The 13,048-nt window shown below is 49.7% G+C and overlaps 1 long non-coding RNA gene across 1 annotated transcript; it reads right to left on the bottom strand.

Moving 5' to 3' along the window:
• Positions 1-10,129: 10,129 nt before the first annotated feature.
• LOC115606486 lies at positions 10,130-12,831 on the bottom strand. The gene is made up of 2 exons (XR_003990914.1): positions 12,668-12,831; positions 10,130-10,771 (listed from the first exon to the last, which is right to left on the bottom strand). It is a non-coding gene; the product is annotated as an uncharacterized LOC115606486 (long non-coding RNA).
• Between the last annotated feature and the right edge of the window lie 217 nt (positions 12,832-13,048).

Raw genomic sequence — 13,048 nt, 5'->3', positions numbered from 1 at the left:
GCTGGGTGTGCTGAGGTGTAAGGAAAGAAACAGATAATAACATCTCTAGAAAAGAAAAGATCTCTTTTATTTCTACTAGATTGAGTAAAAAAAATGACACCATTGTTCCACTTGTATTTCATAAACATCACCAGTCCTCTTTCTCTGGGCAAAACATGTATTTGATGACAAGCAGTTACAAGGAATCAGCATAAACTGCAACCTTAAGAGGTTCAAAGCAGCAGACTTAATGCTTGGATGTTCATGTGCAGATCCAGACAGGCCACATCATGGCCAGAGCATTTTAAAGAACAGTTCAGTGATTTCACATCCTTGTGCTTGTGTTTACTGAGACAATATGATGAAGCCCTCAGTATGAAGGAACAGAAACTAAGCCCAACTGTACAGTGGAGTGACCTCTTTGCCTGAGGGGAAATAAAGAGAACCCTCAACAAAAAAAAACCAAACCCAAACCTCCCAACACAAGACCTTTGCCCTTCATTTAAATGGCATTTTAGGGAAACACAATTTTCCTTAGCAGAGCATATGAGCATCTTTTAAGTGAAGGTCAACTGTGCTCAAATATTCAGTTCATTAAGCTCTGGTTTATTGTTTGAAATGGGATTGCTGCTTACTTATTGCACATTTCAATACATCTTTATTTTTCTAATCAGTTCACCAACTTTTCCTTACTTGGACAATTAAACTATTTGGAAACTTAACCTTCACAAAACAAATATTTCGCTCTTTCTGCAATATGTCAAAGTATATTTGCACAATGAAAACGTTCTTTCCATTGCAGCACTTAAGGCAGAAATAGCTAATATTTCACAAGCTTTAAGAAACCTAGATTACTAGAATCTAAAGATATGAAATGTTGTAATGTTGTACCACAAGATTCCTGATGAAACATGTACAGCACGACAAATCTCTCCATGCAGAACATTCTCAGCCATGCAGAATGCCAATGATGCATACCCAGCCTTCTAGCACAATTAAAACATTCAATGATGCCTTATTTTCTGGGGCAAATATCAGAGAAAGTGGCTTGTTCGTGTTGAAGTAGCCTAATTTTCTAAAATCGAAGTGTGAAGTCAACCATCAAAGAGCAAATATTTAACTGCCTACAATCGCTTCCCATTGTGGCCATTTTGTCACAGTACATTTTTAGATGAGTTGTAGCCTTCTCTCGTGCAGATGCATTATGCCAGAAACTGCCGCGCAGGCAAGTTCAGATCTAATTATAAAACCCTATCGGAGATGCTTTAGCGTGTTGTGAAAGAAAATAGTAGGGAGCTGCTGTGAGTCTCTTCACAGTCCCCAGCTTTTCACTTTTTAAAGCACTTGAGCATGCAATGGGGCAATCTTCCCTGAGTGTGCAAAGTAATCTATAGCAGAGGGAAAGCATTTTAAGAACCTTTCAGCTGCGGGTTTAGAAATAACTGTCTTGCAGGGACATGCCTTAACGTTTCCACATAGTGGAGGCTGGCAAAATGTTTCCAGTAATTCTGAAACACTTAGAGAGGAGAAGGAGAGATTGATAACTTGTTACACAACTTACCAGATGAAGCGATGACCTATTTTAGCCTGATGTGCTGTGTTAAGTGTTGTGGGAGCTTGGCAATGAGCTGGAAGCAGGTATTCATTCTCACTACTGCTAACCCAGAGACAAATGGGTGTAACCCCAAACTAAATATTACTCTTTAATCTGCCAATCACGAAACATTGCCAAAATTGAAGCCATTTTGTTTGTGTATACCTTTCACATTTCCAGGCACCCCTAATGCAGTTTCACTGCTGTCTTGAAAATGATGGAGAGAGCAATTAATTATTCAGCTTTCAGCCCTGTGTTAACAAAGGAGCCCTGGAAATCTTCAGGTATCTCTTTAGTTTGGGGCAGCAATGGCCACTGAGGAAAATATGCCCCTTCCCAACAAACATATAGTTTTTTCTCCAATAGCAAAGAAGTCCACGGAGTGTTGGCAGTAGGCAATTTTTGCCATACCAAAATGCATCTTTTATCTATGGCAGAAAACAACACTAATTTGCTGTCTCAATGAAACAATGTGTATGAATGTGTGTGAATGATGTAATTAGACTTTTGGTTTTAGCTGTTTCTGCGTCAGCTGCTGTGGCATTTCTGCATTTTCTTCTTTTAGACAATAAAAAGTTAAAACAATTTTCTTCTTAAAAACTATTCTAGACTTACTTCTATGCTATAATCCTTCTGCATCCTGCCTTGCACCTGGCAATCCACTACAGGCTACTGGGAAACTTCTATAAAAACTACACAGGCTTTACGATGCTAATGGCTGTTTTTACTAAGCATGCAAAATTATTCATCCACGTCTTCTGGAAATTGCAAGGCCTCTTTTTTTAAGGGGCTATATTTGAACTCATTGCTGGGATATAACCATCACAGTCACCATCGTGATCACTATCCAGATAGGGACGTTATTCAACCAACTAAAAATAAATCAGTGGCTAAACGGCCATAAACCAGCATTGCGCTGCTCTGCCTCCCCTGTAATCTGTGCCAGACACCCCAGGCGCTGTGTGCTGGCCATAAAGCTAAAATATACAGTGTTTGGACAAGAGGCATGAAAAAAAAATAACCTTTAGGCATCAGAAGCATATAAGGTAATTCCTCTGAGGAGAAAAACTATTGTTATAATATATTTATGCATATCTCTTTCCATTTCACCCAGTGACTGAAGTTATTTCTACCTAAAGCAATTAGAAGTCCTGCATAAGTGTGAATTGGTTTTGCTTGAAATCAAGTGTATGGGGCTTGATCTGCAACATGAGTTTGTTTAGGGAAATGAAACATCCTCCATCAAAGATAACCCAGGTTCAATCACACACAAACCACTTTGAGGAAGCGAGCATTCACGATGCTTCTCTCATCTCTCCCCAGTGCTCTGCCTCCTGCCAGGCAGGTTGTCAGCTTTCAAGCAACAGCCTGGCAGGCCCGCGAGGCTCCCTCCGAGCTTTCTGAGGAAATCTCCCACTACACCTCCCAGCAGCTTCCACCTACTGCCTTTCTGGAGCTCAGAGTTCCCCTTCCCATGTCCAACAGGCAGCTCCAGCCGAAGCCCTGCTTGTCCTACAGCCCAGCAGTGTGCGCCACGCGAGCTCCCCAGCCGGCCCAGGCGCGCTGGCCTCTGGCTCAGCAGCAGCTGCATTGGGACGAGCTTTCCCAGCAAACACCAATAGGGAGTCCACCTAGAAACCTCCACCCTCTGCAAGAAGCATCTGGCTTGTTAGCTCCCTTCAACACCCCAGCGCCTGTCCTGTCCTCCCCTGACCTCTGCTATAAACATGCCTCTGCTCAGGGAGGGTAAGAAACTGCTGTGTACACAGGCTTTCAAGAAGCTCTACAAAAGGTTGCATTCAATTGTGTTATCTAAGCCACAGCTCTAAAAAAAACAACAACTAGTAAAGACTTGGGGTATTGTCATGTCTTAACAGGCAAACTCTCCAAGTTAAGTCACACTATTATTTTTCTTTCAGTTGTGAAACACAGTGCAAGCTCAGGACAATGCAAAAGAGAATACATTTCAAGGTTTGGGGCATAACTTTATGGTTATTCTTTCTTAAAAGTCTAGAGCTGAGATCCACCTGATCCAGCTCTGCACCTGACAGGGTGCAGGGGCTGCATCCCCTTTCCAAGTGATTGAGAGAAAGAGGTTATTCTAGAGGACAAGAAGGTCATCTTGTCCTGAAGCAGACATCTAAATCTGGTGAGGTAAATCCCACCCCATGTTTCTTCAAACTGAATTTTTGTTGTAATCAAGGTCTAATCAGCAGTTACATCATGTATTGCTGCTCTGTACAAGTCTGGCTGGGCAGTCTCCTCACCGATGACACAAATCAGTAAAACGAAGAGATAAAGCCAACTTATAATGAACAGCACCTTAAGTAAGAGATGGTTGGCCATGCTAACCCTCCCTCCCTGCAGGTGAGGTGGAGTTCTCACTCACCTTATCCCTGTCAACTGCTGGTGACCCACAGACCAGCTCCAATACCCCCTCAGACCACCTCCCCCACTGTCCTTTCTCTGATAATGGTTAGTGATGGACATGATAGAGGAAAATGGAGAAGCCTGCAGGAGAAAGACAGGACATATTTCCTCCACCATCAAATCTTTACCAGTCAGAGCTAGCCAGAGTGCCTCACAAGAAGACTCACACTCCTTTATAAAACATACACTAACTTTCAAAAATCTGGATGTTCCTATCAGCCATATACATTTCAATGCTTTTTAACACTGCTGAATTCTTGAACTAAATGCCTTTCAGACTCGCTGTCCAATGTCTTGGAAGGTATTCCCATAAATCCAGTTCAGTTTTAATAACTGAAAGCTTATCTGTCACAAAACTTGCCCTCAGTTGTACCTGATGGGAATGCAGCCAAATCTGTTCTCAAGGAAGATGGCTGCCCAGGCTGCAGGGAAACAGCAACTGAAATACATGAGTAGGTATGAGGAAAGGCTTGTGGACGAGTGTGTTGAAGTGTAACTCTTCTAACCAATCATTAGTTAAGATGAGTTGTGACTTCAGTTGCATTCTTAAAAGAAAAATTCTTAATGTAATTATGCAAAGAGGCTTCCACATCTTGAAAGTAATGGGAAAAATACCCAGGAATTAAAAAAACATATTCTTGTGTAGGCTTTGCACATGATAGCAGTAAGTTTTTACTGTGTAGGAAGCCTGAAGTCTTTTTATTATTCTACTATGGGGATGATTAAACGTCAAAAAGGTTTTTCACTAGAGGTTGTATTTCTTGAAGAGCTAATTTTAATTACTCTTAACTTCTCAGTTATTTAACACTTGTATCTGTCTGTTCTCAGATCTTTCCTTCTCGTACGTAGCAATTAAGTACAAGAACGCTGGGGAGGGGACACCAAGATAGGAGAGAGTTCTATTCCCTATTTTAAATGCAAAATTAATCTCAGCTGTAGCTATGGAGCTACTGTTTCTGAATGATGCTATTCTCGTATCACCTGGTAATAATAAGCTGAGGACATTTATGCACAGGGACACTATATATTTCTAAGACATTTTCATGCTAGATGCAATGGGGAGTTCCAAAGGTTCTCCACCACAGCCAAGCCTTTATGAATTCTTCCAGACTGATGTGATTTTTTTCAGTTCAGAACAGCCTTGCTGATTATTTGGAGATTAACATGAAGAACATTCCTTCATGCAAGTCGTCAGAGTGGTCAGCATATAACAAATGGCTTAATGAATATTACCTCGTATATATCAACAACAGAGCAGCTGAATGCTACTCAAGTCACCAGCTCTTGGGAGGAGGCTTGGCAGCAAAGGCAGCAGTTAGATGGGATGTTTATTGGATGTCTTCCACCAGCTGCACTCTGTGGTGGCTTGAGTGTTAGATTATAAATATTTCCCCTTGTGAAAAGGGGAAGTTGGCTGGATGAACACTGATTCAGCAGGACATATTCATAGCCTCAGCAGAGATTGGTGTTTAAGAAAGCAGGAATGGGAAGCATTGAATTAGGCCTGGGAAGTCCCCTCTCTCCACAGGCACATGAGGATAGCACTTATCCCTGGAAGCTAGTCAGCATGGCACGTGGGCAACAGGAATATTAATAACTCCTCTACACAAAGCTTCTGTGGGGCAGGATGGCTCACCCAAACCACAGCCTCCGTGGCCACGCGGTGCAGATGGGCAACTTCTGCATTGCAGAGTTCCTTCTGCAAAGGCAAACTGAGCTGCTGGGTGTGCAGGAAGCATCCCACAACCCAGAGAAGAGGTATTCTGGTTTTCTCAGTGCTGGCCACGGGCGAGAACTCACTCCTAAGCATCATGCCAAAGACCGGTGGGCTTGCGAGCCTTGCTAGAGTGCTGGGCTTGGTGAATACCAAAGGTGGCTGACCGTCTGATACAGAGCGCTATTTGGTGAGCAGCATAAGAAAGGCCTCCTAGCTGGAGGGAACGGAAAACCAGGCAACAAAGATGGATAGGATGTGCAAACCCAGGCTCTCATCTCTCCTGTATGGCTAGGAAGAGCTGATAATTATCAAGTGGTAAAAGCAAGGTGGAAATTTCCTTTGCCATGCAGAAGCCTTCCCTAAAGGAGCAGGTCACACAGGTGAGGTGTCAGAGTGGTGGGGTAGCTCTGGAGTTTGTCTTGGTGCTGGCTTTGTGCAAGTGGCTCTGACTCACCAGGGCAATTCTGGACCAGGGGGGTTTCCAGGAGCCTGGGGCTGAAATCCCCAGGGATGTTAGTCTAGACAGGGTGCTCTTCCCTTTGACCTCACTAAGGGCCTCAGCTTCCTCTTTATGCAAGTAACACCAGCTGCCAGGACAGGTTATTTAGGGCTACAGAACAGTTATGAAAGAGCAATGAGAGGAGGGTTTGAGGAAAAAGATGCTCCTGTTGTAAGTATCCTTTTGAGATCACAGTTGTGGCAGGCTGCTCCTTGCTACTGCTCACAGGAAAAAATTTTTACTCCTGACATCTTCTAAACAGAATCAAACAGCCTGAGAATGGCTCCTTGCCTGACGCTGGGCGAGAGCTTGTAAAATGAGCTCCAATTCCCCCAGGATAACTAGAGGGAAATCCCAGTCATTAAAGCTTTTGTCAAGTGACGTAAGAGGGGTTGAAAATTAATCCTGCTCTCCATTCATCTCATCCCAGCAGAGATCCCACTAGTAAAAACCAGTCTTCCAACAGCCCCAGGGGAATCCCAGACTGCATCACAGTGCTCTCCTGCCCTTGCCTGCAACAAATACGTCTGATACTCGATGTTCATGTTCATTCTTTCATCCCTTAAGAGTGTGTAGGAGAGGGTATGGGCTGGGTGTGAGTGTGCTGGAAGCACCAAAGGCTTCTCATATTTCATGCTGTGGGTCTGTGCGACCCTCTATCTTCTTTCCCAGCAGTTGGTCCATGGCTGCCTCACCTGCCTTTGGTGTCTCATAACTCTTCAGCAACAGCCAGCAGGGCCCGACAAGGGGTGGTTTGTGGCTTGTGAGGAAAGGAGATGCTTTGTGGGCCTTTCTGGCCTGTCCCATCCTTGCTGGTCCCTTCCACCTCTGTCTTCTCTGTTCTCTCAAGGCTTCCTGCTACTAATAAACTATCGATTTGAGTGAATTGAAGGAACCTGGTAAGCTGGGCAACCACAGGATGAATGCCCTTGACCCAGGTGTGCTGTGAGTGCGCACACATCCTGCAGCCTTGTCATGGGCCAAAGGAGAAGAAGATAATAGAGGATGCAGGAAGACACTGATTGTTCTGCACCGTATGGCTGACATCTGGATTGCAGGGCAGTTCCTCAGAACTCAGTGAGATAAGATAGCAGGCAGGGATGGATACTCACTAAACAATGTCCCCAAGGAAATGTGAGCAACTTCCAGCTGGCCTTGCAGGCTGAGGGCAGGACTGAGTGAGGAGGGACCTGTGCCATGACACAGATTCCTTCTCCCATCTGAACACCTCTCCCCCTCAAGCTATTAAACGCCAGGAATTCTGTGTGATTTTGGGGAAGGGAGGTTGAGTCCAGCATGAGGAGCTGCTGCTGTGACTGCCTAGCTCCAGGACCTGGCTGTGATCTGAGTCACCTCTTCAAGAGCAGAGGTATCCAGCACTGTGGTGTGACAGTGGCAGAGCTCCAGGGGACAGGGCAAAAATTACCTTCACAAGTGGGCACATATCTTTCAGACCAAGAAAGCAGTTTTAAACTTTTGTTCTTTTATTTTAATTATTTTATTTATTTATTATTTTATCAGTTGCTTTTCCATAAATAAAGAATAATAAACAGATTTTCTCCAGGGCTCTTGTCATCTTCAGTGTTTGACAAATATTAACTCACTTATCTTCCCGAATCCTTACCTTGTCAGCTGAATGCAGATGGAAAACGTTAGCCTCAGAGAAAACGATGGTACACCAAAGCAACCACACAGACACACAGACATCACGGAAAGATATGCCCAAGGTCATGGACTGGGGCAATGTCGCATCATAGTGGACAACCACATTCCTGGCTGCGTCTCCTCTGTTCAGACCAGTAAACCAGACCAAAAAAATCAAAGCCAATGAGTACAAAGAAAGGGCTGAAGTTAGACACTTCCATCTGCGTGTGCTTTGGACAATGACACTATTATTTCTACCTAGTATTCAGAGGTTTTCAGCATGTGTCATCAAGGAAAGGCTCAGCCCTTATCTGGGTGTCTACACTGGGATGTAGGTGACTCTTTTCCAGCTCCTAGCCTAGGCTGTTGTCCTGGCTCTTTTTTCCCGTCCATTTCTTTCTGAGCCTCATGCAGTGTTTTCTGAACCTGCTTTTTGCCACCCTCCAGTGTTACCGAGCCTGGGGCTCCACCGGCATGCAAAGTCAGCAGAGACAGAGGAGGGCTGGCCTGCTCTGCGGGTCACCTCCCAGGGGACAGCCGCAGCTCTGGGTCCCAGCCCACGGAGGCATGTTTGCTCAGAGCTCTGTCAGGTTTCCTGCCCCGGCACTCCCCTGCTCGGGGGTTTGGCCCTCTGAGAGGTGTCAGTGGAGAGCTGAGCCCTGGGAGAAGCCCTGCTCCAACTCTGGTGGTGTCTGCGGCAGCAAGGCGAGGGTCAGCACAGCTCCGAAGCCCAGTTTGCGTGTGAACGCCCAGCCTGTGTTCCCAAAAGGCAGGGACGAGGCGTGGAGCAGTCCCCGAGCTCCTTCGGTAGCCGTGCCCCCCGCCGCCGCCTCCTCTTCCACACATCAATCCCCTGCGGCCACACACCAGCCTCTTTGACGGATTTTACTTGAAAGCTCTGGCAGGCTGTGCCACTAATGGCAGAGCCTGGAGCCGGCTCCCTTCGTCTCCCTGGAGTCCCTGAGCAGACGTAGGTGCACGTCACCGCCTGCTCTAATTTTATCCGTGTTTGATGGCAGAGACGAGCTGAGCAGCAGGGAGGCAGCTATTTTGGTTTTCTCTGTGGCTGTGGGTTATATAAAGCATCCTGCCATGACCTGCGTCGCGCGGGAGCTGCTTTGCTTTCCCTGTCTCAGGCACCACGAGCCGGTGGCTCAGATGCTCGCTCCCAGCAGCCGACACCTCCATGCGCGCGGCGGCCGCGTGGGCCCGGTGTGCCGTGCGTGCGTATGGAGGGAGCGTGGCAATGAGATCCATAGGAGGAGATGGATCTCCTCCTTGCCACGCGGTGTTGGATGCGCTCAGGGGGTTCACCCTTTCCACTGCCTGCACATCACACGTGCTCCCTGCCAGCGTGGGCACAGGCACAGCCTGCCCCGGGCTGGACGAGCCTTGGCCTGCCAGTGCAGAGCACTGCTGCTTTCATCTCACGCGGGCCAGAGGAACGGCTCCATTAGGTGGCAGCAGCCACAGCAGGCGCAGCAGCAGCAGCAGCAGGAGGCTGCTCTCCCTGTGGGACCTCTGCGGGTGTGCGGGAGGGCAGTGGGGCCATGAAAGAACCTGGCAAGGCCAGCCCAGCACCAGGCGCAGGGAGCCAGGCAGTGTGCTGGGGGGGGGTGTGGGGGGGCTCCTGCCCTCGCTGCCTGAGCTGCCTGGTGCTCTGGGGTACCTTGGTCTGACACTGGCTGAGCCCCTGTGAGATCCCAGGGGCTGACCTCCCACACATACCGCACGACATGGTAAGCAGCCAGTGGCGATCCTGCCTCATGCTAGCTGACCACAGCGCTCAGCCTCCACGCAGTAGCTATTTCCCAACTGTGGGGAGTGGAGTCATTACTCAGGGCTCCTTGCCTGTGGGGGCTGCGGCTCCTCCATGCCTGGCCCTCCCAGGCTGTGGCTTCATCAGCAGTGCTCCAGTACCTGGTCCCAGGCTGGCAAGGCAGGGCAGCAAGCCAGTTTGGGAATTTTTGACAGGAAGCGGCATGACCAGGACTCCTTCCTCTGTCTGGCACAAACAGGGTCTGCCAACATGCTGGAGCTCACTGCCTGGAGGGCGTTTTGGGGAATGCCTCTTGCTTTTGTTTCTCGTGCAAGCAAGCAAATTTAATAGTACAACGTGGATTTGAAAGCTAAAGTAATTAGGACGTGTCATGATGCCGACTGGCACCTCCCTGCTCCTCCACTCTCCATGTACTGCTTATGCTGTGCCCAGCTCTGCTGCTGACTCATGTCAAAGCCGCCTTCTCCCAAATGACTGGAGATTCAGGCCAGGGCCCAGCCCGCTCCACGGCTCTCCTGGCTCCCACGCAGTTCCCGCTGGGCCTCCCGTGGCCGCACCGGCAGGACGCACCCACTTCCTAAAGAGTCACCTCCTGGGAGCACCGCTGAGCTTCCGCAGCGGCCACGGCATCCGACATCCCCCCATGGGCATGCGTCTGCCTGAAAGCTGTGCCTGCTGCCCGGCTGCTCCTGGCGTGTGGGATAACCCACACAGCAAGGGGGCTGTGGTCCATGTACAACCACCATCCACCCACCCAAGGAGCTGCTGGCTGCGGTGATAGAGCTGCCTCCTTGGCGTTGTCCCAGCAGGACCTGTATCCATCTTTTTCATGCATCCCCCACTGGAGCTGGGAGCCCTGTATCCCCCAGCACGTCACCACATCCCCTTTTCCAGCACATGCCCCGGGCAGGCCCTTGGGAAATGGCATGCCGGAGGAGGGACGGGGTGTGCGTGCAGGAGCGTGCATGTGTGCACGTCAGGGATAAGGAAGCAGGGCTGTGAATGCTGGAGGCGTTGTGAGCGCCAGGCACAGGCTGACAGGCGAGGGCTGCTGCTCCCGTAGGAAGTTAAACTGTTTCACAACAGTCATGATCGCAGCGAGCGGCTCACTCCAAAGTGTTCCTGCTGCTGGGGAGGAAAAGGACAATCAGTGCCAGGAAGATGAGTGTTACCCAGCTTGGGATATGGGGGAGCATCTTGAAGATTATGCAGATGGATTTGGGGTGTGTGGAAGGAGTGGATTTGCGTAAAGAGCATAGCAGCTCCATAAGCCCCTGTAGTGCTGGTCAGGCAGTGTGTGTTCGGGGTGTGATGCAATTACACAGCCCCCTGCAATGCTGCTGTGGATGCACCTCACCGTGAATGCTGCCTGCGGGGCAGAGGCCAGTAAATCCCACCAGAACTGGCACCAGAACAACCAAGGAATGCACAAAGAAACTAAACTGCTTCACGGAGTTAAAATGTTACGGACTTAGGGTAAACTGGAATGGGAGAGCAGCCAACCGTCCCCCCTCAGTTCTGCAGGAAAGTGCAAATGCATTCAAATATTGTGTAAAAGGGCAGGTGACATCCCCCCTACCCCCCAAACCCTCCTGCAAGAGCTCAGCTCCAGCCCTCATTAAAGCCTGTCCTAGTGAGGCCATTCAGTAAAGATTTGTCCCAGGCTTGGACTCAGGCTCTCCAGGTAACTGGAGGACTATCAGCTTAGGGTCATCTATGTGGCCATGGGCTGTTCAAAGAGGTCCAAGCAATCCCAATTCCTCAGCACTCGCCCACATCCTCTCTGCTGTGCCAGCGCATCACTATACACCGCTGCTTGGCGAACCAGACCCAGGAGTCGATCTGGCAGAAAAGCCAACATCTTTGTTTTGCAAGGGTTAGCTGTCTGCCAGCGCAGCTCACCACAAGGCTCCAGAACAGCACTGTGCACCCCAGCTTTCTCAGGAGGTGCCGCCTGTTCCTCCCAGATTTGGATCAGCTGATTTAGAGGGAGCTGGGCAGCACCGCACCCTGCATCGTGCCGGCACATGATGGGCGAGTGCCCAGCCACGCAAGCTGCAGCTCTGTCACAGTTCAAGCCCAGCTGCCGTAGGCTGGCTTTTCCCATTCCTCCTGGCACGGCACCCAGCCTTGTCGCCATACCGGTTGTTGACTCCTGACTTTGCTCCCAACCATTTCACCTTGCTGAGCCGGTGGATGACTGATTGACAAAAAGCAGCAAAACGTTTTCTGCTGGGGCAGCACAAGGGGGTGGCTCTTCATCCCACAGTCGTGACCTGGACCCAGTAAGGAGCAGGAACGGGGTCCCCAGTGGGGAGGGGGCACTGGCAGCAGCTCAATCCCTGGCAAGCCTGAGCAGCAAGCAGCCCAAGCTGACCTCTAACCTAGAGAAATAGTGTTCTGTTTCCAGCCAGGTCATCTATCTGAACCAGCTTGTGTGCCCCTGTGGCCAGCACAAGGGAAAGAAATAGCTGGCTCTGGTGGGAGAGAACCCGGGGTGACACAGGGCTGCATGGCCAGCCTTCTTACACCCCAGATCTCCAGCTGCTTGCTCTCATGCTGTGTCACCACTCAGCTGGGCCTGTGTGCCGCCGGGCAGGGCAGGTTTGGGAAGGGGCAGGGCTGGGTGACTTGAACTGCTGCCGTGCATTGAACCCCGTCCTCTGCCCCACTGCTCCTTCCCTGTCCTCTGCCCTGCTGCTCCTTCCCCGCAGGTGAGGACCTGCAGCAGGCGGACACACACCTCAGCCCCGACGGGGTCACTGACTGTGAGGATGCGGCACTGGGGCAATCTGGTTGACTTGAGATAAGGCAGGAGCTAACAAGGAGGAAGACACTGGGCTAATTGGCCTCTGTGGCTCCCTGCAGTCTAGGAGCTGTAAGCACTGGTACCAGCAGCCCTGCTGCCTATTCCCTGTGGTGGGGCCAGAGGGCACACAGCCTGTCCTGGGGAGCAGCAGGAATAACTAGCTGCCCTTTTTCCTTCTGACTTCAGTGTGAAACATGGAGAAACCACCTCCCTACCATGGGTACCTGGACATCTGCCTGGACAAGAAGCATCGCACATGGAAATGGAGAACACCCCATGTGCCAGTGTCAGTAGAGGTGCTGCCTGGGGCAAGGGCTGTGGGAGGCTTCACATCCTGGTACGACATCCCTTCTGCTGGCCTCAGTTGCCCCAGTGGATGACTTTGGACACACTCTGCACTGCAGCTGGCCAAACGCCAGGCATGATCCCTGCCTTTGGCCACCAACCCACCCCCTTCCCACACAGCTGGTGGTCCCTGGGTGCCGGTGACCGAGCACCCGAAGCATGCAGGGAGCTGCCATGACCATGCAGAAGGCCTTTTCTCACGCCCGGTGATTACCTTTCCAAACACAGGCACTTCAGGCTTGCCCTTGAGA

Source organism: Strigops habroptila, chromosome 4, assembly GCF_004027225.2.
Source record: "Strigops habroptila isolate Jane chromosome 4, bStrHab1.2.pri, whole genome shotgun sequence".
NCBI lineage: Eukaryota > Metazoa > Chordata > Aves > Psittaciformes > Psittacidae > Strigops > Strigops habroptila.
The sequence above is the reverse complement of the archived record's forward strand: the minus strand, read 5'-3'. Positions and strand labels throughout refer to the sequence as shown.